This window comes from Aphelocoma coerulescens, chromosome 4 (genome assembly GCF_041296385.1).
Source record: "Aphelocoma coerulescens isolate FSJ_1873_10779 chromosome 4, UR_Acoe_1.0, whole genome shotgun sequence".
Lineage (NCBI taxonomy): Eukaryota > Metazoa > Chordata > Aves > Passeriformes > Corvidae > Aphelocoma > Aphelocoma coerulescens.
Window position 1 is genome coordinate 34,646,232 of NC_091017.1, and position 22,804 is coordinate 34,669,035.

Genomic DNA, 22,804 nt, shown 5'->3' on the forward strand with positions numbered 1-22,804 from the left:
CAACGGTGCTATTGACATATTTTTGCTTTCAAATACTTTTCATGAATATAATAATGATGATTTGAAAGTTTATAGGGATTTGCTGTAATTACTGACTGAAAGCATGGAAGTAATGGCGAATCTGCAACCATAGGAAAGTCAGGTTGGCCTCCAGCAATGGGTAACTTAATTGCAAAACTGGGAAAATATGGGCAAACAAATACTCCATTTCAAATTTTTGCATTTTACTGCTTTCAATTTTTCGTACTATTGTTGCATTAAATTAGGAACTTATGTACATAGTGCTTGGCTACTACTGAGGTGAATGTGTGCCTGACAGAGAGGTTTTGTGGTTGGAAATAATCCTTCTTAATAGACCAAGCTTTTTAATTTTGTTTGCTTGAATTTCAATCAGGCACTGAACTCATGGCATATTCAAATAACCTTTTTTTTCCAGTTCTGGGTTAGGTTTCCTTTGGTTTGGTTCTTTCTACTGAAGAAGTAAATAAAAAATTGGGATGAAGAAATATCAGGCACCTGTAAACCAAGGAATATTCAATTTTCACCTTTTCTCCACACTTCTTTGTTCTTTTAATAAGATATTTTTCTTGATTTAAATAAATTTAAAATATATATATATATAAATAAATATATATATATATATAAATCTGGGATTGCAGCTCGATTTCTTTAAACCATTCAAATAAAAATATTTTATTACTTTCTTCATTTCTGCTTAGTGCTGGCTTGGGCTCCCACTTAGACCTTCCCTTCTATTTCTGGCAATATGTACAGAACGTGAGGCATTTTCTCACATTAATGGCTGAGTGGGAAAACTATCAGCCCTTGGTTTTTTGGCATTTTTTTAGGGAAGAAAAGGCACTAGTAAAACCTCTTTCATTAAGCCCCAAGTCAATATTTGTTCTGCTATAGATACACTTTTAGGAGAAAAATTTTATTTCTTTGATTTCCCTCTCAACTAGAGCATTGCTTGTGGTCTAATATCCACTATCCACTGTATTACCTTTCCCATGTGTAAAATTCTTGCCGAGTGATAATCCCTTTCATTTCCTGCTTTTTAATGAATGGATTTTATATAACTGTTCATTAGTGTAATCGTTGTTGATTTTTCTTTTTCACTTCATTATTTCGCCAACAAAACTTTTGCCACAGCTACTTTGTTAGCAAAACAGAGGAAATTAATCTCAGCATCTGGGCAAACTGTTTGTAGGTGAGCATAAACAAGGTGTATGGCACTCCTTACCTCAGAGTTCTTGCTTATGCTCACCCACAAACCAAGCTCAGGATGCCTGAGGATACACTTAGGGGATATTTAGCTGACATCTAGAGACATCAAGCTCTTTAATTTCTACAAGACACCTCTCTGACAAGACAGTTTGCTCACTCTAGTAGTGCTCTCTGATAACTCAATAGAAACAGACGGGGAGGAGGAGAGCTCTGCTTCTTGCCACTAACGAGTTTCATTAACTACTAGCTTAAATGAGAGCTGAAAGAGCAGTCTGAATTACTCCAATGCTAACAACCTCGGTTACTCACTCCTTCCTAATTGATAGCCTTAGAAATAGCTTGAAAACTAGAAATAATTTGAGCATCAAGAAAGTACCATAAAGAAGCACTCTGTCTCCCTCAAGGCTCGTTATAATTTTCCCACTTGTTTTTGATTTACATATCAGTCACAGAGATGCTGGTGCTGATCTCCTGAACAACTTCTATGCAACTTCAGAAGAGTAAAAAAGGGATGGTAGGGCTGAAATAAAGGCAGACACTTCAAAGCCTGAATGTGAATAGCTGGGAGACCAATAAGATGAGAACGTATAAGAATGACTTTATGTTAAGAGATGCTTAAGCTTCGGTGACATATTTATTGAGCAGTTTGAATCTCCAGAATGAGCCTCTCATGGAGATGTCAAACCAGCAGCAGAAGCTCTATCAGAAGTTGTGGCTGTTTACTCTCTGCCAATAAAGGCCAGTCACAAATACCATGAATTTTACATTGCTGCTCTTTCTAATCTCTAGTAGGGGATTTAAGAGTTTATAAATGGAATCTATTTATGCATTTCTAGCAAGGCTATTACAATGGAAAGCAGCAATAGAGTTCTATTTCCTGCTTTATTTCTATATTTTCTCTATTTTTCTCTCTATTAGTTTCAATTTCCACTGACTTATTCACTTCTTATTTATTCTGTGTAAGCGTCATTTACACATGCAATGCTGTATCTTGCCTTGGGTATCAGATGGCATCTGAATACATGCCAAACCTCTTCCACTGCCTCAAAAATGACAATTATTTAAAGCAAAGTTAACTTTTACAAGAATAACATAGGTATTAAAAAATGGAATAGATTAATTTCTAAAATTTCCTTGGGCACTTTGTTAATCAGGATTTTCATCAAAATAGGATGAGTAATTTAAAAGAACTTCCACCTATTACAAGGGTATGGTTAACCCTATTCATGCTGACCACTGGGTAAAACATTGCATTTTAACTTTGAAGCCTGGTATTGGACAGAAGACTATCACAAAGGCAGTGTACAGAAAAAACACTTGTCTTATGAAAAACTTTATAGGATGTCATTATTATGGGTTTCTTCTCTGTAAGACTGCAGTGACAAAGAAGGGTAGCAGTGAAATTTTTTAAGACTGAAATACTGGAATAATCACCTTTGCCAATACAATTCTATGGGAGGGACTGGGGAGGTGCTACATGAGGACTGTAAGAGTCGATGATGATGATGATGGAGGACAGGAGGTGTGGAGAGGAGGAATGGGTTTGAGTAGATGGAAAGAGATCACTAGTGACCTCAGAGGTGTGAGAGTGGGACTGGAAGGGGTCAGTGGAGACTTCAGCTTCCTGGAGAAAGAGAATGACAGTAAGTAAGGGTCAGAGAAGTCTGAAGAGCTCTGAGTGGATGAAGGCAAGGTATCAGGGAACTGGAAGCTTGGAAAAGCAGAAAGACCTCATTGCTGCTTTTTTTCTCCCCTCCTCACCATGCCTCTTCTTGGAATCCCTGTCTACTCTTCCTCTTCCTTAGACTCAAAAGCCACACACCCCATTCATCCCCATCCCAGCATTTGTCCTCAGACAGTCACCCTCCAGGCCTGCTGCTTCTCTGCATCTGGGCCCTCCTTGATCTGCTGCACACTCTGGGCAGGGATGGAGCAGGGCTGGTTTGCCAGATGGAGACAGGAGAATGTCTTTCTGCTGCTGTCATCCCCAAAGAAAAAGCTGTGACAGTGACACTTCTGCTGGGAAGGGCTAGTCCTGGTGTAGTTGCTGCTGTCCCACTCTTTGGCCCCTGCTTTAGCAGCAGCATCCAAAAAACATGAGAGCTTTGCAAGCAGGAGGTGGGGATTGGCATAGGGAAAGAACAGTCTGTCACTGAATCCAACCATTCATGATCCATTAATGTCCACAGAAATCAGTAGCAGTTATTCCAAATGTGGGGTAAGTGTAAGAATGGGAATACAAAAACCTGTCAATCCTAAATTATTTTTCTCTGCATGGTGCCTGTGCTTAGTGGGTTCAATATAATTAACAATTCCTGGGTATCTTCTACTATTTTATTTCCTGTATAGGAATGCCCAACCCAAAGAGACTTTTTGATGTTACTAAACTCCACTTTTCTGCTCCATGCTGAAATCTCTCTGCTCAAGCAAGGTCATTTCTGGCTGTGGAAAAACCTCACACTTCAGCATGGTTCAAAGAACTTACTGTGGCCCAGACTTAGGTATTCAGATGCTTACAGATGGAAACTGGCACAAAAGACATCAAAGCCCCAGACTCCCACTGATTCACTGATACATTTTTAAATATCTCCAGATCAAAAAGACTAAATCCACCAAGGAACCTAGATCCAGCTTGCAAATTAAGATGCGTACTTTCAAAATTAAATTGCTAATAGAAATTTCAGAATTTTTAAGTAACTGCTTCCTTACCCCCAAGGTGCTTAAATTCTGCTGATTTGCATCCATAACAGCCCCTCCAGGCCTCTTTCTATCTGGCACTCACAAAAATTTGGGCATGCCAAGGAGATCCAGACATATTTACCAACTAAATATCCAAAATATCTCGTAGATTAGCTGTTCTCAGACTGCACATTACTCAGGCAAAAGAGTACTCTCCTGAGGTAAACTAGTCCCCGTGGCACATGGGACAAAATGGTTCAGTCCCTTCCCCTGCAGAACTGGAATAGATGCTGGAGCTGCATTTGTCTTCACTCAAGTGAATACACAAACAGTGTTTTCCAGACTGTGGCATTCTTTGGCTCCATGGTGATGCTGGGAAATCAACTGTCTGTCACGGCAATTTCTTCCTGATTTTTGGTTGACTTGGTGCCTCCTGGGATTTTCTTCTGCGTGCACAGTGTGGTTCCTACAGGTCACTGCTCTGTTTAAAGATTAGGCTTTGCAGTGCACATTACTGAGTTTTCCAAATCCCTTTCAGGCATTTTCCCAAGTGGCCAACTTTAGCACTTCAGCTTCCTTAACTCCCAGCTTGAAAGTTTCTCAGGCTATCTTCTCCCAGGACCACTTCTTGTGGGTGTGCCTGGCCCTCTCCTGACTACCAGGTGGAGGGGTTACCAGGGTTATCTGACAATCCTGACACAGAGACACTGGAAGCCACCTGCCTCTTTCTCCTAATGCCTTCCAAAGGGTGAGACACTCAGTGTGGGAAATAGTGCTTTGTAATAAGCCTCAGCATTCTGCCAGGGAAGGATTTAGGGTTTTCTCTTCAATACATGTGGGATTTGTCTACGGTCTCTGGGAGCTGATAAACATTTTAACTGCTGTAGCTATGTCTAGCAGGGATGATAAGTCAAGACATTCTGCTCCCTAAGCTCATAGCACAGCCAGTCAATAATGCAAGCCGAAATCAATGCCCCAGGTCATGAACAGAGCACACAACCTGCTAGCCTTTCAATTGTCTCTGCTGCAGGAGCAATAACCTCTGCAGAGAGAAAGGATGGGCAGCTGGGGAGGATAACCTTTCAAACTGCTCTAACATGCATTTGGAAAGCCTATGAATCTGAACCCCTAAACACAAATTCTCTGCCATGAAGAGTAACTGCAAGTGCCCAACAGAGGGCTGCTTTCTGTACTGCAGACTGCCAAGGACAGACAGATCACTCAGTCTTTAAAGAGGGACAATCAAACCTTTTGACCTGTGGCCCAGTGCAGTTTGCTTAAAAGAAACTGACCCTGATCTCTGTTAGGAGCACTGAATGTGATAAAAATGTAGGGATTGCAATGCTCTCCTCAGGCACCCATTCAGAGCCATGTGCCAGAGGCTGGGCACATGTTTCCTTCAAGTCAACAAATCCACAGCTGTCCCTTCTCTCATCTTCACTCTTTTGAGTCAGAACAACTGAACCACTGGCTCTGTAGTTGGATGAATGGCTTTTTGTTGCTCTGGTCAAGACATAAGCCTTGACCATTTCTGTCTAGATGAGGAATTCTGCTTTGGAAACATTTTCAGAACAAAGTGAGTTAATTGAGCTATCTAACTGCATTTGATGTCACGAAATCTGAGTTTCCGTATCAATTAGAAATTTTTTGTTCTCTGCATGTGATGCCTATACAGGTGGACATATATTTATAGAAATGCTTTGTGAAATCCTGACATTATATCCCTTAAGGTAGTTTAACATCTCTTACTGGGATGTAGAGGTCCTCTGTAAGCAGTGAGGTCCTCTGACAGCAGTGATCAATGACATGTTAAGTTGTAGTCCCTACTGTTACAGGCCTGAAATAAAAGGGTTAACATTGTGCAGGATCGCCAAGAATTTTAATTTCCTTTGGGATAAGGCCCAAACAAACTGCTCTTTAATGTGCTCCACACAATCTAATACAATATCAAAATTTTTACTTCGGTGCCTGTTCAATAAATTAGAAATATCAGCGTTTCAAAGTTTGCTTCATAGCTCTAAAATATTAAAAAAATGTGGACTTGAATAGTGACTTTAAAAGAATATTATAAAAAATAATAGAGGAGAGGTGTTATTCAAGCACCAGTTCTATTATTTTACAGCTACAGTATACTTCTCATATCCAAGTGCACACAGAATAAACACACTGCAATTCCATACGTAACAAACTCTTTCTGGTATATGTTTAGGAAATCTGGGTTCATTTACGTTGTTTGAATTTCTTTTTATTTATAATTAGTTGTACTGTCAGACAAATTTCATTCTTTATTTCCCCTGAAATCACTTGTTTCTTTTGGGGTTTTATCACATCTTTGTGCAGTCTTGTTTTCAAAAGGGCACCACTGTCTCCTGACTTGTCTTTCCTGGTACATAAAGCATTTTTGTGATGAAAGACCTAATAAATTAATTGCATGACAAAGTTAAACCAGGGGCACTCCACCCTCAATATAGGTTAGTATGGAGGCAATTACAATGTTACTCTTAATACTGATAATTTATTTGATTTGGTTTTTTCTTGCGTGCAAAAATCAACTAAGCTATTTTCATTTTTCTGAGATTAATTATGATCTTAATTTGAACCATTCTTCTCAGACACCATGAAGTGCAATAAACACTTCTGATAACTTGCCCCGTCTGGAGGAATTGCTTCTGTCTCCATTTAGATATTGATCACCTCCATATAACAAAGAAGTATAATGTACTGCCAAATACCTCAGTTTATGAAAGAGATAAAAATGGCCTTGCTGAGTCCCTAAGGGCAAACCTAACCTCCAATAAACATAATGTTTCCCAAAAGCTGGAAGGACAAGAACAAACATAATGAAATCACATCCCACCTATTTCACTGCTGGTAGCTTGAGCTGAGTTTGAGCCTGTTTCAAATGTCCATGTTCATAGACATTTCTTGAGGAGGGACGAGATGCAAGTCTGGGGCAGGTCTGCTACTGTAAATGAAGAAAACTTCTGCTACCAGTATTTGCCTCAGTATTTGTCTCCATTAGTAGCCATCACCACTGTTGAAACAAACTACAGTTACTACTGTCTTCAATGGAAACAGGGCAATTGGGAGGATGACCCTTGTAAGGGAAGAGTTGTACAGCAGGGGGTAAGGGGTTATCCCTAAGCTGTGGCTTACAAGTGCTCAGTGTCCAGGAATAAAGTGGAATTCACCTCCACTGACAGCCTGAGGAGCAGTCAGGAGTCCTCCAAAGGAGGACCAGTGCACTGCATGGAAGTTTATTTTGCAGCTGATGCCAAAGGCATCCTAAAAGAAGAATCTGGGATACAGCCCAGCTGAATGGTTAATGCCTCTCAAACTGCAGAAGGGAGAACTCCTGCCCAGAAGCAGCTGAGTGTAGCATTAGTAGATTGGCAGCTTTCCTGGGCTATTGAATAGGGGCCATTCCACACTCATTTGTGCAAGGTAAATAACTTCTTTTGGAGTCCTGTTCAGGTTACAAACATAGAGGGGCCTTGAATCAGAAGAGTACCTGAACATAAAAGATTAAAGTAATTCTTAGTCAGGACAGTGTTTCCTGTGTTCTAAGTAGACACCAAACAGGTCTATTTTCTTCACCTGGATTAAGTCTATGATGCACAGTATTGCCAATCCCATCTTCAAAATTCATGCAGTTGGAAAAACATCCCAGTTGTTTAAAAGTCACAAGACTTTAAGCCTTGCATTTTTATGTACTTCCTATTTTATTCTTTAGGCTACATTTCTGAAGCAGCTTCAAACCTTTGCTTGAGATCAGAAGGACTCAGAATGTACTCAGAAATGTATATTCTTTGCAATGTCTTGCTGGTAGCATTTGGAACTTGAAGAGAAAGCATTAACAGTTGTGATACTTGCAACAACATTACAAGAATTGGCAAAGCTGCCTCTGCCTCTGTCTAAATCTCAACTTTCCCTATTTCAAGTTTTTCAGCCTAAAAGCAAAAAGAACTGGAAAAAAAAAGACATAACCATTTCATGGGTGTGGATGTATTCAATCTACATTATAGATTTTGCTTCTGAACACTCTCAGCAACCACAGCTGGCTTGGCTAATGGTCCTTTATAATAGAACTACTTATTCTCCTTCCCATATCCACAAAAGCTATTTTAGATGTATCTTTTCTTTTTACAAGATGCACAGAGTATCTTACCTTTTAAGAGAAGTAGATCAGCTGAAAACAGGTACATCATGTCATGGCTCATTTAAAAAAAACCTATGCTGTTTGAAGAAGCCTGTATATTCCTTCAGTCATCTGAAGTTAAAGCAAGAATGATAAAAGACAGTTTCAGTAGAGGAGAAGACAAAAAAATCAAAGGAAAGAACACAAGGTTGACTGTACAATGGATATATATATTGAGAGACTTAGAAAATTTGGGCTCAGGATTCACACAGAGAGAAAAGGAGGGAGAATCCATCTGATTGTAAGAATAATACAGTTTTATTGATCATTCCTTAGGACTCAAGCTGTGATTTCCACTCTGGACTGAATCAAGATCAGATAGGGAACAGGGAGATGTAAGAAACTTGCTGATGTCTTGTATGACCTACTGGGTTTATGAGTAGGTGCAGCCCAAGAGCCAGCTAGCTCCCTAGTGTAGTGCTGTCAAGGATGTAAAAGCACATGCTCTTGGCAGCTTCCTAAGGCACTCTGCCAGTACTGATGGGGAGAAAGCTGGAGAATGCTCACAAAGTGTGTGAGGGGGAGATGTTCCCCAATCGACTTCAGTAAGCTAACTCAGGTTTCTGCAATGACGGTTTAAGGGATGCAGCCAGTGCTATGGATACTGTCAGTCATACCCAAGAATCTGAAGGTTACTGAGCCTTCAAAGGTGATTTAAATACTGGATGTTGCTGAATTTCCTCTGGGGGATACCAAAATCTGGGGGATATTTTTCAGTGCTGGTCCCAGGGGTATCTGTAAGCAAAGAATGTGAGGGATAAACATTTTGGCTTCTACAGCACTAGAGGTGCTGCTATTCTGCCTCTGGATTTGCTCCTGGACAGCTTAACTGTATTCTCTCTTATGTTTCATGGCAATGCCATGATTTATTTGGAATCGTGACAGAGGAAGATTTATGGTTATATTTCCGGAACATGCAGTGCAGAAAAAGCACTGAAAGCAGATCGGAGGAGTTGAGCTGTGCATCTCAGCAGCCTTTAGTCAGTCCCTCATGAAACTGAAAACAGGCACAGAGAACAGCTGCAGTTGCTCCAGCTGAATTCACTGTGAGATGTAGGGAGTGCTGTGGCAGAGGGGAGAGGTCTTTAAACTGGTTTTAGAGAATACTGGCTTTCAAATTTTGATTCCTTGTTACATGCTGGGTAGTGATCCCTCCGTGCTAGCAGTGGGAAATATCAAGCAGCTGAAATCAATCAGACGTGATCAGAATTATGATCTGATTGTCCAAGGACAGTGCCAGCAATGCATTATAAGAACCCATCAAACAAGAAAACAAAAATGTTCATACCTTGAGTGATTGTTCCTCAACAATCTCCAGCTCATTTGATCCCAGATTTCAACTACCACATCCTGATGTACCCTCTAAACACCTACTAAATTTCACAGTGCTTGAAATAAGCAGTGGATTTTTGAGCACATTGAAACAGAAACAAATTCCCATCCTTAATTACAGCAATTTTTTTTTTCTCCTGTGTTTGGCTACAACAGAGCAAGTTAAGGCTGCTGCAAGAAACAGAAGATTAAACTTAAAAGCAGTAATAATAATAATAATAACTGATAATAACTGATTTTGGTCCTTACTCTTGCTGTTATATGTAGGAATATATAGAATGTAAATGACATGAAGGCCAAAGTCATCCATTAATTCAAATGCGAGTTAATTAGTCTGTGAGATTTTCCCCCCTCCAATAAGCTATTTGCTCTCCTACTTTCCAGGGGTAAGGAAAAGAAAAAAAGAATAAAAAATAGACCCCTTACTTATTTCAACCTTTTTCTCGAATACAGCACATTTCCAGGGGATGTGATTTGCTTGTCTTCTCTCAGCATTGTGATACAGTAAAGTGGTATCAAAACTGCAACTGATAATTGCCTCAAGAGGTTGTGATAACTGATGAATATAAATAAGTATTTAAGCCTCCCTTGGAACAGTTAGCAACATAGAAAATAAATATTTTTTCCATATTTTCTCCAACACAAAGCTACCCTCTGGTGAGGGGGTGTGGAGAGCTCTTTGGCATTTTCAGCCTTTTCTGTGAGCTGGGAGAGGGAATGACAAGAAATGGGTAAAAGTGAAGAAATGCTCTGCTGTGTGGGGTGTTTGGAACAAGGTGGACAAGGAGAGACAAAAAGCTGCAGCTGAAAAGGCTGCGTGAGGAGAAGGCAGTGTTTGATACTTATGGAAACTTAAAAGTCACAGAGTACCTCTGCTTAATGGGATGAGTTAGCAGAGGGGGTTATACAGTCTCCAGGACTTTTGGTTTTTCTTTATGTAGGTCCAGCTTAATACCTTTATTCGAGCAACTCCTTATTCCTGAGAAAAACTGTTTGCTCACCATGCAAAGTACAACAGTAACACCATCAGAAAACCTAGGAAAAATACTCAGCTGTAGAAACTGGACTCTCATCCAGAAATTTTAATGATTGTAGCAGAACAAAGCCCTAAAAATATGTTCATTAAAAACAATTCTTTCTGTGCCTGCCTTACTTATTCTCTTCAATCAACATACTTATTTGACTGAATTTACATAATTTTAAAATTCTATACATTTATACAGAAGACCCATAGCTATTTGAAAACATCTGTTCACCTCCTTTCATTTTTGCAAAACCCCCATATTTTCTTTAATTCTACTGAAAAAAAATGCCATGGTCAAACTACAAAAAAATATCCCTGCCATTGATAATTACCACACAGTTGTTCCAGCTGACAAATTCTGCACCCTTGACTGCCTACTGAGATGCAATCAAAATTAAATGGGTGGAAATAACTCTGTAGTGGCAGGTTTAAGCTCTAGCAAAGGAGCACAGGGTCTTATTTTCATGACAACATAGAAAACTGCCTTCTGGGTCAAACTAATAATCCATTTTGTCTCCAGAAGTGGCAATAGGACATGTTGTTTGGAGACAACTCATGATCCTGTCTCTCTGCAGTCCATCACCCTCATATTCCTCCACTACCCTCCAGTGCACCAAAGATGCCAGGGAGTATGTTCCTACCTCTTCATTTTAGTGTCCCTTTATGGATCTGCTGCTGTGAAATTTGTCTGCTTTTTCCTTTTTAACTTTCACTGGACTTCCACAGCCTTCTGTGACAGCAGGTTTCAGAAGGGAGAGCAGGTAGCAGTATTCAAAATAGGATTTTCTTTTGCAGGTTTTAAACTCTCTCCAACAGTTTCAGTGAGTGCCCAGAGGACACCACAGGACTTGGGAAACAACAGTTCTGTATTTACTTTACACACTGCCTCCAAGATTTTATAAACCTTAACCATATCCCACTCAGCCTGAGGGAGGAGTAAGATCATAAAAAGTCCCAGCCTTCTGATTCCCTGTAAAGGCAGCTGCTCCATCCCTTTAAACATCTTAGTTGCTTTTCCCTGCATTATCTTGAATTTCTATATGACCTTCTTAAAATGTGTAAATAGGACTGTACAGAATGTTCAAGATGTGAATGCACCAAGATTTCATATCTTCTGGTTTGCTCTCACCATCTTTTCTGAGAACACCCAAAATTTTTGTTGGCATTTTCAGCTGCTGTTGCATGTTGAGCAGATGAGTTCAGAGACCCTCAGGTCTCCTTCCTGAGCTCCAGCTGCCAGCTTTCAGTTCAGCACTGTGTAAGCATGGCTTGGATTATTCTCCCTAGATGCACTATATATCTAGGCAGGAACTCATCTGCCACTTCTTTCTGCATTCACTCAGCTGTGTATCATCTCTCTAGAGCTCATTTCTATGTGTGACTGTGTCATCTGACTCCCTGCAGGAGTTCAGCATCATCCGTGAACTGGGACATACTCCTGTATCCCTTTCTTCCACAGGTCACTGATGAAGATCTTAAATAAGACGAATTCCCTAAGATACTCTACTGCTTACTCTTTATCCTGGAAAGTGACAAAGACTCTGTAGGCAGCTTTCAACTCATGGGCACCAGTCCTACAGCAGCTTCATTGCTTTAGTAGCTTTCTGCCAGGCATCTTATCATGGGTTTATTGAAAACCCAATAAAATATATTTTTGATATATACAAAATATATACTTGTAGAACTTCAGAAAGTTTCAAAGCAGGATTTCCCTTTACAGGATTTACTTAGTGCAGTGAAAGCCACCACTTGTATACAGAAACGGTATTAAATCCTGCACTAATCCAAGTGTTGGCTGCCAGAAGCTGTTTCTGAGCAGCGAGAAGATGAGAGGGTTGGCTTCTTTTTATATTGACTTCATCCTTTGAATATCTACCTAGGGTGGAAAAGCTTAGACCACAACTGCCTGAGGGAAGAGATGCTACAAAATTTGCAATAAATTAAAGGAGATCTGCTTTGGATAGACCAAACCAAAATCCAGTGTCTGCAGGAGCCTTCTCAGTGTGGAAACCTCCTCTGCTACAGGCTCCAAGCTAGCTAGCTAGTAAAGAGCTCCAATTTTCAACAACAGCCACAAATCAATGTCATAGTTTCCAAAAGAGCAGATAAGTGTTGAGTGGATAACTCTGTCCCCTGACCATGAATATCTGAAAAACAGAAGAATTAAAGGCTTCCCCTTGCAGAGCTTCTGGGCTGGCCCCTCTGGAGCTACTTCTGCAATCCCAGATCCTCATACATTTAGTTTCACTGGTCCCTTTTTGACTAGTTTTCTGCAGAAGAAGAGGCTGTTCATGAAAAGCAGACATCACAGTAGCTGTCAGCCACAACAGGGAGTCTGGACCTCAACACTTTTCCCTCAGACTCAGTGCCTTTTCTAAGCTGTGGGGCTTGCAGTGAAGTACTGCTTAACACCAAAGTCAAGTCCTCTTTCCTTAAACAAATGTGGATACCAGAATCCAAGCCCTGACTTTAAATTGGACTTTTTTACACCACCATCCCAGTACTTTCTAAACTATAACACATGTATATGGTATAAAGTTTTGGGTAAAAAATGTGGATTAGCTTTGGAATCAATTAATAGCTCACCAGCGTAGGACTGGCAGATTCACTTGTACAACATCAGAAATTGTTACTCAAGCAGAATTAAACTTACCTGGGATTAGAAAAATAGTAATAACCTAAAGACTGCTGCATAATCACATAAGCCTGATTTTTAAGTATACAACTTTTTTTCTCCCCTTCATTAACCTTGGTATTATTTATTAATTTCCTGATACATTGAAGTTTTACTAATATGAATCCTCTTCAGTATAAATGGATATATTTGACAGAAAGACAGATTATTTTTTTTTTTATATCCACAAATTGACGATAGTATTTGGCATGGGAATTATTTTAAAATAATGTTTAACATTATAGTACACTATACCTCTGCATTCATATTTATAAATGTGTGATATAGCATTACTGCACTGTTTACCAGAAAAAAGTCAGAGAACTGGGTGTGTCATTTATATTATTTTTTAACTAGGAATATTCTTACTCCTTCATTGTGTAAAAGTTCACAAAGAAGCCTAAAAAAAAAGGGAGTGTTTCTCACTAGCAAATATTAGTACTTTAAAACAATATCACAATAGTAAAACTATTGTAGGTTTCCTTAAGAGTCAAAACAAATTGTACAGGTCCAAATAAAGATGGCACTGGAGATGCACGTGCCTGCTGCATTGGTAACAAGGGGAGATGTGATGGCTTGTGGGTGCTGTGAGCCACTGCTGTAGCAAGGGCTTGAAACCTTGGATTACTCTGCCTAAAGAGAAGTTTGAGTGTGGTGAAGCCTTCTGTTTTCAAGCTTATGGATTTACTGCCTTGTATTGTAAAGTATCTGTGTGAAAGAATATTTGATACTCAGGTTTCCTTACAAAATTAATGTTTTCAGTGCAATGAAGGTAAAGAGGAAGATACATAAGGTATGTTTAAGCGAAGAAATGTCGGGATTTCTACAAGGAGCAGGTTCATGCTTAGTCATGCTAATACTTAGGTGCACGGCATAAGATACAATGTTATGGAGAAAAAATTTTGTTCAGTGCTTCTGCCTGTTGTCTCTGACAAGGCAGATCAGTTAACTATTGACTTTTTCATTGGTATCATTTCTTTAAAATGTCATAAGGTGGTGGAAAATCTAACAAAATTTACACAGTTCATCATAATTCCTCTGTTAATTATATTCACTACTTTCCCACTATGTAGGCCAGATACATTTGCACTATGAAGAATAGAACCATAGCATTAAAATCATACAAAACTACTTGGTAATTAATCTTTGCTGAGGAGAGAAGGGAGGTGATAAAGAAACAATGGGCTAAATTTCACTCTCAAATTTAGTAGAGACAGAAGTAAAGACACAGATAAAGAAGATGTCTCTTCTCACACACAGATGTTAACAGCATTTTCTTCTGTTTTGGTGGTGAACAAAAGTTGCTATTAGGAGAGACAAGAGTGCATCCAATACTCTCAGGAGGAGAGGTTAATAGCAAAACCAGCTATGTACAGACGTTTGTTGGTGACACTATGCTGGGAGGAAGGTCATAGGAATAAAAGAAGACAGAAATGTATGGGAGTGTCCTGTGTTCTGACTGGCAGGAATCAATGCTGGAGGAAAGCCAGAATCACAGGGAAGACTTCAGAATAGAGGCAGAGGGTGAATTCATGAGAGCCACAAACTAGATTTTTTGTACCTAATAGAGAAGCCAGGGTAAGACAGATTGTGTGCAGATACACAGAATGGGGTGGTCTCTAGTCACTCAACAAAACTCTGCTGCAGAATCTATAGAGAAATCTGCTTTTTCTGGTCTTCACCGCAACCTATTGATAGGAAGGCGTGATATTAATTTCATGTAATGGCAGATCCATCTAAACCTGCCACCATGTACACTGTTAGGTGAAGAATTAGTGCACTGTGTGAATGTGTAAGATTGCCAATATGACAAAAACTTTTATGGACATCAGTATGGGTTTACAGATGAAAACACTTGTTGTTTTGGGTTTTTTCTTTGTATTTTTGGCAGTCTAGGTCTTGCCGTATAGGAAGTTTTGCCTGTAACACAGTAAAGGATATTTAAGAGGAAGGGAGTCTGTATCTGGAACCTGTCTGAGAGAGCTATTTTGGACAGTTTCTGCATACAAACAAGCCCCTCCAAGCCTCTGTGAACAAGAAAGAGAATATCACACAGACATCCTATGAGGATAAATCTGATACAATCTGCAAAGCATTAAGGCTCCAAGACTGTGTAGTTTGTGTACCTGAAATCAATGGACACTACATGTTTAAACTTCACTGAGGATCTGGGGAACAACTACTCATATACTGGATTCCAGTCTAACTACTGATGGGGAGAAAATTTACTTGCACATCCTTGTGATACCATTAACAACAGGTGGAATCCCTGTCACTGGAGTTTAGGTACCCACAGTGTATAAAGAACTAGTTGCTGAGGTTTCCACTAGGGTTCAAGAAGGTCTTGTAAACAGCTGATGGTGCTTGGGGTGCAATTCAGCCAACCAAACATAATAAAGTTTTAAACTCCACTAATTAGACTAAGTAGGTCTCCCTTGACATTAAAGGAAGTCTAAGACAACTATCTCAGATGCAAACACCTCCAGCACAGACAGCCACACACAGCCTCTTGAGATGTTTTTGCATTTCTGGGGGGATCATATGTGTCTTACCATTCCCCAGGACCCTGAGATGATCATTCTGCAGCTTGCAGGACAGGGAGGTGATGCTGAAGAGCAATTGAATCTTCCCCACTCCAACCTGCAAAAACAGCACTGCAGAAAGAGCTTCTTGCTGAAAGAAGGCTGTGCCAGCCAGACGTGCAGGGTGAAGGGAATAGATCTTCAGGGAATGGTAGCAAAATTTCAGTGGAGCATGAAGGAGGCTTTCAGTTGCCCTGGAAAAACGGGAGCTGACACATTCCTTTGTGCCGAAGCCGGGCGGGATGGATCAGCTGTGTGCACAGATGGTGCTCTGGCTGCTGGTCTCCTGGCTGTGTGCAATCACAGAACAGTTAGCCTTACAAACATGCCAAACCCCTACCCACTTTTTTCCCAAGCCTCTTCCCATTGCCTCTCCTCCATCCTAAAATACCCCTAGCAATTAAAATGCCATCCCTCTCTGGAAAATGTGGGTGTGAATCACAGGCAATTAACAAAGGAAAGCAGAGTTCATGTAGAAAACTGCCAGTTCAGTTCTGAGTGGGAGGCAGACTTTTTGCATTAGAGCGCTTTTCAGCCTTATGAAGATAGGCTGACAAGCTTAACTTGTTCACAAACAGTGCTGTCAGTCAAAATTAGGCACTGAAGTTTCACTACACTGATAGGTGTGACACCTGTAATGGAAAGTATCAGCAAGGAAGAAGATGAACCAGTTGAAACTTCTCAGCATTTCTGTATGTTAGCATTTGAGTCATATGATTCCAGTTTGAGAAGGGGGCTGTACAGGTTTGCTGCACTTAGCCTAGAATTTAGTCCTTCAGAAGTTCCAAAATTGTGACAGAATGCACAAATGGGACAGTAACTACTTCACTTTTTAAATGAGCGATAACAAGTATGGAAAGTGCTCTTTTTCCACTTCTTCAGTGATTGAAGTAATTTCTTAAGGACAAAAAATACTTACAAAGGACATCCATTAATTTAATGCCATGTATTTTTACCAAAAGGCATTATTGCATAAAATGTCACACAGAGGTACAGAATGACTCCGGATGAAGCCAGTGACGGGTTCAGAACAGCCTGTAAATTCTGTGTAAATGTGGGAAAATTAACTGAAATAGTGTGCAAAAAGCTTATGAGAATTAATTTACTTTCACCAACATGGGAGAAAGATACTCACTTGGGTCTTAGCAAATGAAAAAAACAATTTCTTTATATAAGATGACACAGTTTCATAAATCACTGGAAACTGTTTTTAATTGCATTTTGTGTTTATGCTCACAACAAACAGGATGTGTTTTACATGGCATTATATGTCAGCATTATCAGGAGGGCTGTCTTCACTCATAGATGCCATTTTTCATCAAAATAATTAAATTTCTGATAGGTTACTCTATGCATATTGATTCTTTGGAGCATCTCTTCAGGACCTAGATGCCAACCAGCAATCTTCTGCATTCCTAATGAAGGCTGTCTGAGCAAGGTCAAAAGATGACCTGTTTCCTTGAGCTTAAGAGCAACACGAAAAGGTTTTGTCATGAAAAGAGTATCATAGGATAACAAAAAACACTCTCCAAAACATATGGATATTTTTGAAAAATAAGCTCACTAAAATAAATTTCTGAGTAACATGTAGTCAGCTGTATGCTCTATGCACTCTCTACAAGGAGGAAAGAATGTGTATAAATTTTGTGACCAGTTTTCTGTATTCTGAGATACATAACTTGGAGAGGAGGGAGCACATATTTGAAAGTTTTTCATCTTTCAGATTGAGTCCTGTTTGTCCCAAAGACAACTCATTCAACACTACACATTTCATCAGCAAGTCAAAAACTGAGCTTGAAGAGCATCTGATTCAGTTTTAAGAACATCCATAACTTTTAAAAATTGTTACAAGAATAATTTTTAGACAAAGCAAAGGGTGAGCAGCATTGCTGCTTGTAACAGCCAAGGATCTCTAGAATTAGAATTAACTGACATACAAGCAAGCATAAAACAAGCAGATATAGATGACTCACTTTTGGAAAGCTTTTAGAGATACATTGCTTTCCCAGCTACCAGAAACTGAGGACTGAAGTGTGTGCAATATTCAAGCTCTAAGCCGTATGTGAGAACCAATTCCTTGTGATGAGTACTCTAAAATAAACAGAGCATGCTTGCCTCGAGAACATCTAAAAGCTCTCTAGAAATGGCAACAACTAGTTGTACACCAAGCTTTCAATACCCTAATGAAGAGTCACTTTCACATTGCAGTCTGGAGTTTTCAGAAATCTCTCTATTTAAAAAGAAATTGAATTAAGGAAAAATAAGTAAGAAAAGACGTCTAAAATGCAAGCAGCAAAATTACAGTAAAATGATTCATTCTTGGTATTTTTAAATTCTATTAAAGTTTCGCCAGTCTCTGTGGTGGTGCAAGTGGCTGCGACCACCCCGAGCCCTGAAATCACAACAAGACCCCGTCTGTGGTGGTCAGGCACCGATATTTAACATCACACTTGGTTAGGGTGAGAACCCATAATCCCCCGGTTTAGTGATTTGCACATTTCTTCATGATTGGTTAAAGTTCTCCAGGCTCAGTTTTATGTATAATCTATAAATATTCATTTCTCTTGATTAACTATGCATTAGTTCTGGAAAGTTCTGTGCTCCTCAACATCCCATTCGTTGCTTCTCTTGTTCCCTCCTATGTGTTGTTCCCATTGGTTTCCTCAGCTTCAACCCCACCTCCTTCCCTTTGTTCCATTGGCTGTATCCCTTATCCCCCTCCCCCCCCTTCCAACCCTCAGTATAAAATCCCCTGGACGCTTGCAGATTTTGGCTCTTCATTCTTCGTCTCTTCTTGTTGGTAGGCTGTGCACGTGGAACCTATATGAGGAGTTCCCCTCTCTCCTTCTTTGCCTCCCCCAGCACACCTGATAACTAGCCAGGGAGTAGCTCCCTCGGGTGAGGAGCTTGCTCTCTGATACCTTTTTGTGTGGAAACCACCGTGAACCAGAGGGTGCAGCCAGACCTCTGGGCTTCTTTAGTGTTTTCCTGGCCCTCGCACTGTCAAGTCTCCTTGAATTCAAATGACAGAAAATAGATCTCGGTTGAGTATTTCTGACTGAGATGTAGTAATGAAAAGAGCATAGAAAACCCTCTGAAGAAATGACAATTTCTGTATTCTCTTCAGAGAAAGGATGTCAGTAAAGAGAAGGATTAAGAGGGCAAAATATATACTGAGAATATAAAGAAATATCAAGGATGTGCTCATTGCCTAAGCACTGCCAACTGGGAACACTGAAAGAAGCTCTAGACCTTAGAGAAAAATTATGTGTCTAGTTAATTACAGACTGTGTCACAGGTATGTAAATACAAATAGGCATGTGTTGGTGTTAAATGGGCAACTTTAAACCTGTCATTTCTTGGATGAACTACTTGATCTTACAGCGTTGACTTTGAATGAAGCTAGTCTATGCAATGCACTAGGTGGTTTGGGAAGGCTGTGTTTGAAATGCAGCGTTCAGCTCTGCAGTCTTGCCTTGTGTGAAAACTCAGCCACAGCCTGTGAGCAAACAGCCAGTTGAAGTGAGCCTTTGGTGCAATCATTTTTGAACAAGATGCACCAAACTGTTTGTTTAACCAGCACTGGCTGTGAAGGACTGCTGTTAGCAGCTCCAAGCTGGTATTTATACATATCTACCAGTTCCTCTCATTACCTGCTGACTTGTATTTACCTCCTTCAGCATCCAAGGCAAGTTGATGATACATTTTTGTGCATACAGTTATATTACTGCATTAGGAAAAGAGAAAAAAGTGGAATTGAACCTGTGAGACTGAATCTAAACAAAAAGGGAATGATAACAGTTTATAAACGTATGGCAAAATGTTTACAGATCTATATAAGTAGACAATTCATTCTTAAGGTATTTAAACACTTTTGTTCTGACCTTTTAAACAAAAAAAGTCTTTTTTCTACATAATTTTACACCATATGATCTCTGTGTGGGTACCATATAACAGATTCATGATAAATATTTTTTATCAAGGTCATTTTTCAGGTTTTTTTTCCCATTTTATTTTTAACGGATTTGCCATGCTATGTAGAACACTTAAATCCCTGAAATCTGACTCACTCCAGGAAAATCTGTGTGAGTAAGGACCAGCAGAGTTTGGGTCAAGTGAGTGGCATGCAGCACAGCACTACTTTTAAAGGTCAGTGATCAAGGGGCAGCAGTTTCTTTTATATTCAACCCTCACAATAAATAAAATAAAGAAAACTATGTCTGGGGACAGGAGATGGGATGCTTGCTGTTTTTTCTTGCTGATATTCATCAAGCCTTATTTGCCATTTCAGCAAACCTGGTGTTGGACACTGTAATGGACAAGGACTGTCAAATCTTTCCTATTTCTGTGATTAAAACAAAAGTAATTACTGCTTCAAGTCTGGGCACTACATACAGACCTTTATTTTGCTCCTGAGAATTGGTAAACTTAGGAGGAGCTGGCAGAAATGTTTATTGTTCCATCAGAAAGAAACCTTCATATTGGACAGAATTTGACAAGACAATTGTCTAACAGTAAAGACAGTTGAACAGATACTGCCAGAGGCAAACTACGTAAATCAGATATCTTATACCCTGCCATACCTCCCTAAGTGGGATTTACAGCAGAAACAACATAAATCCAACAAGCTTTTTTTTCCAAGCTGTTAGGATATGTTATCTAATTTCATCTAAGTACGTATACATATTCACAGCAAAAGCTCATTTATAGACTTGCCTTAAATAGGAAGCTGATTTAAAGTTCATGTGGCTCATTTATTTAGTGCAAGTCAGTTTGCACAGTCTAACTTTACAGTCTGTATCAAGACATAGCAAGAGTGTAGCCAACAGGTTGAGAAATGACTATTCCCCTCTATTTATCAGTTGTGACACCATGTCTGTGGTCACAACTAGGTTCAGTTTGGGGCTCCTAGTGCTGGAAAGACATTGGTAGACTGGAGTAAGTCCAACAAAGGGACACCAAGATGATTGAGGCTGAGTTACATATCATTCAAAGTGATGTTGAGGGAACTGAGTTTGTTCAGCCTCAAAGAAGCCAAGGCTGAATGGAAATCTAACTGCTTTTCACAACTACCAGGAGGAACACAGGGCTGGGACAAGATGCATTTGGTACAAGCTGGAACAGGGGAAAGTTTGACTTGATACAAAAAAATAACATCTTATTGTGTTAGAGTTGTTGGCAGGATGGCCTGCCCAGTGAGGGCAGTATCCCTCAGTCAGAGATAATCACAACTCTCCTGGAGAGGAGACATAGCCCGGCACAACCTGCTGCATCTAGACCTGATTTGAGCATAAGGCTGGGCATGAAGATTTTTGGAAGTTCCATCCAACACACGGTTGTGTGATTCAATGACTCCTGGCTTATCACGGTTTTTGGGACAGAAATTCGAGTGCGCACAAAGCGAAGTACCCACAGTAGCTTTGGAGGTGATCACGCAGCAGCACATTTCATGTTGAACAGCCCATTTGCGACTTGACTCTGTCTGCCCTTGATGTTAGTGTTTTCATGGCTTTTGGTTCAAGGCGGTGTTTATGGAACCATTAAATTCCACTCTTTTATGAGCAATAAAAAATGCTGGTTTTTATTAGAAATGCATTTGCATTAAACATTTCAGCTGTGCCTGAACACAGAATTGCCTTGTAACAGGGAATAACGCCTTCTTTCTCCTGCATGGGAAGCTGACCCTCATGGCATAACAGCTTCTAGGAAATTGCACTTCTTCTTGGCTTCTTCCAGGAGTCTGGAAGTGTAAGTCAGGAGCATCCTTCCCTTAGCTATGGAATCCTGATCTGGGCAGATCATAAAGATTTGTAGCATTTCATTACACCCTCCAAGACATTAGGAGTAGCAAAAATACATTAAATTAGAAGGAGTGTGCAGAGTAGGACACAACAGCAACACCCCTGAGATCAGTGGAATGCCATTGCTGACTACTTACCAGAGAAAGAAAGGAAAGGATTGCAGGCTGTTACAGCCATGTATTATACAAGTGTTCTAATTGCTAAAACTCATGGCATGCATTTAGGTCTGTTAATAGATCAAAAAGTAAATCCTACAATTGGATTGACTTGGGAAGTGAATAAACAGGGGTAGGAGAATTGAAACTCCTGGCTCTTTATTTAGTCATCAAAGAAATCTATTTTGCAATAAGCTAGGGGCATTCCATTAACAGTCTTAGAAGTGCTGGAGGACTAAGAGCAAGGCCCTTCCTGAAGAGATAGCCCGAACTAGTAAAGATCCAAGGGGTTCTCAAGACATGTTTTGAATTTCAAAACCAACTCTAAATCACTGAAGTTACTCCTTGATGCTTCCTTAACATTCTCTGCTTTTGATAAGGACATAATATTGAGCTATAACAAAAGCAAGGAGCATTACCTTTGACAAGGGAAGTGCTTTTGTATCGAGTCTCCTTTGGAAGAAAAAGAGGACAGAAAAGGGAAGATAATGTTGCTGATCCCTGAAACTCCCTTAAATATGAATCCAAGTTTACCTAAGTGACAGGAAGTAAAGGAATATTCCTGTTCTGGAGAGCAGCTTCTGTAAGGTTTGGGAAGAGAATTGTTTAAGCATCAGTGCTACAGACACAGAGAAAGCAAAGTCTTGTAGTTCCTATTCTTGGGACCTACAACCAGGGCTGAAGCACGTTTTGGTAATTCAGGTCCCCCAGATATGCACTGAGAAGACAGTCCCTTGAATCTCAGAAGTTATACCTAGAGAGAAGCTTTAGACACCCAGCAAAATACTAAGCAGAACCCATTGATGGGTTGATTAACGAAGCTGGACCCTACCACACGCACAGCAATGCTGGCTGGCACTAGTCCTCAGTCAAGCAGTCTGGCAGGAGAGCTGTTTTGAAAGGTTATTGATATAGAACCAAATAAAAGCAGCAGCTGTTGTCTCTACCTTTCTAGCCTTGTAAATAAATATGAAATATTTTATTTTGGTCTTGACAGAATATGTAAATGATTTATTCATCCTTACACCTGCTCTGGCAACAGCCACATCTGAGGATCAGAAAATCTGTGCAAGCTGCGGTGCTTGTAGGCAAGGATTTCAGCAGTTGTTTGGAGCAAAGGCATCCCCTTTAT

At 39.9% G+C, this 22,804-nt stretch overlaps 1 long non-coding RNA gene across 2 annotated transcripts; it reads left to right on the top strand.

Moving 5' to 3' along the window:
• Nucleotides 1–18,503: 18,503 nt before the first annotated feature.
• LOC138109021 (uncharacterized) lies at nt 18,504–22,552 on the top strand. Of its 2 annotated transcripts, none has more exons than XR_011150205.1 (3): nt 18,504–19,014; nt 19,758–19,865; nt 20,008–22,552. It is a non-coding gene; the product is annotated as an uncharacterized lncRNA (long non-coding RNA). The 2 variants fall into 2 exon arrangements; XR_011150206.1 differs by having other exon boundaries at nt 19,792–19,865.
• Nucleotides 22,553–22,804: the final 252 nt, after the last annotated feature.